Source organism: Triticum urartu, chromosome 6A (assembly GCF_056163025.1).
Source record: "Triticum urartu cultivar PI428250 chromosome 6A, HENAU_Tu73, whole genome shotgun sequence".
Taxonomy (NCBI): Eukaryota; Viridiplantae; Streptophyta; class Magnoliopsida; order Poales; family Poaceae; genus Triticum; species Triticum urartu.
This window is the reverse complement of record NC_141878.1, coordinates 602,685,447-602,687,402: the sequence shown is the minus strand read 5'-3', so window position 1 is coordinate 602,687,402 and position 1,956 is coordinate 602,685,447. Positions and strand designations below refer to the sequence as shown.

Sequence of the window (1,956 nt, the reverse complement as noted above, 5' to 3'; positions counted from 1 at the left end):
ACTTCCACCTTCTCTGTCTGTCTCAAAAAAAAAAAAACTTCCACCTTCTCTGTGGTGAAAAGTAGCACTTGTCACAATTCAGATTTTATTTTTAAGATTTTTTTTCAAAACATTTTATCTCTCGAACCGTCCATCCAAATCACAATCTGTTTCCACCATTGGGTTTCTTGCGTCAAGATATTCGAAACTAGATTCCATCTTAATAGTTTGGGTGAACTTTTTTCCTCCGGAAAACCATAAATAAAAACAAGCACAAAACAAACCGAAATCTGGGAAAAATCAAAAACTACGAAAAAAATAAGGACCGTAAAAACCAAAAACAGAAGAAATATAAATAAAAAACCCGGGGAAAAACAGAAACCATAGAGCGCAGTTGTGCTTTCACTTTTTTGGGAAGCACACCTGTGCACCCAAGTGAGCCAATGGAAAAAATCCCAGGGTGGTCCATGGACCACCATCCTAGCCACCCCTCGTTTACGCCGATGCACCGAAGTGCTAGCGGTGTGTCTCCATTGCACAAAAAAAATATTTATTCAAAAACATAGTTCACATAGATAAGTACAAGGACAATAATAATAATTTAGAAATCACATCTTTATCTGTGCAAAAATAATCCTATTTTGGTCTTTCTTGGGCTCAAGTACACACAAGTGAGCCCGTGGAAAATATTCTAGGGTGGTCCATGGACCACCATCCTGGCCACCAGTGGCGGAGACAGGACCCAGGCCGGGGGGGCCTGGGCCTGGGGCGTGAAGTTTTGTTTCTTTGTTAACTGTAGTGATTTTGCACTGTTTGGACACTGTTTAACACTGTAGCGACGAAGCAGGCCCGGGGCGCAGTGTTAGCCTGGCTCCGCCCCTGCTGGCCACCCTTTGTTACGTTGCACTGTAGTGCCAGCGGTGTGTCTCTGTTGCATAAAAAATGTATTTTTGATAAAACAGTTGATAGGGATAAGTACAAGCACCATAATAATTTTGGAAATCATATCTTTATTCACTTAAGCAATTGGAAAAGTAAATATTGATAGGAAAACTTACTGCATATCATCTATTCCTTATTACATGAAAACTATTCATGGGAATTGTGTTGAATCACGGGCAATGGGCTTTGCAGACAGTATAGTCATCGTAGCATGGACCAGTATATGCAAAATAGTTGCAGCAGTACTGTCGTTTCCGCGGCCACTTCAACTTCGTCTCTCTCTCACACAGTCGGGGTCATCGTTAGGTCGTATAGTTGTTGTGCTGCTTCCCTTGTCGTCAATGCTCTGTCCTGAAGTGAAAAACAAATAGATTTATATCATCTCAACATGAAGGTAATTTCATTTTGTATATGAACATGTAGATAATGCCTATGTAGAAAACCACTCTAGATCTTTCCAAGGGGTGAGTACTCAAGGTTGACAAAACAAACTTTAAACATAAGGATGAACACTGAAATTTCACGAAATAATTATTTACAATTGTTCATTACCTTGTACGACTGAAGAAACCAGGCAACTTAGAAGAACCATGGAAAGCAAGACAACAAGTTGGGCATTGTGCTTGATGTGCTTCCCCATTGTGTGAGAAATTCACTGGGTTTTTATATGTATCCATTACTTGCCCTGGTCCATATATATAGCAGAACTGTAACTAGTATTGTAATTACTCATCAGCAACAAACACTAATTGAATGGGTTATCCAAATTGTTGTATTTTTACATTGCCAAACATAGCTAGTGACCTTATCGTCTAGTCTTAAATGTTGTAGCTAAAGATAGGGAAGTCTTAAATGTCATGTCTAATTTTAAATGTTGTAGCGAAAGATAGGGAAGCCTTAACTGTTGTAGCTAAAGATTGGGTTAGTTTTAATGCTGTAGCTAAAGATTTCTTTTTATAAATGCGGCAGATAAACATTGGTTGTTGCTTAATGTCATAGATAAATATAGCTTGTTCTTTTCTACGTTTCGTTTAA

At 38.7% G+C, this 1,956-nt stretch overlaps 1 long non-coding RNA gene across 1 annotated transcript; it reads right to left on the bottom strand.

The window, feature by feature from the left end:
* Window positions 1–972: 972 nt before the first annotated feature.
* On the bottom strand, window positions 973–1,629 carry LOC147967162 (uncharacterized). Its single transcript, XR_015607902.1, has 2 exons — window positions 1,474–1,629; window positions 973–1,272 (listed from the first exon to the last, which is right to left on the bottom strand). It is a non-coding gene; the product is annotated as an uncharacterized LOC147967162 (long non-coding RNA).
* Between the last annotated feature and the right edge of the window lie 327 nt (window positions 1,630–1,956).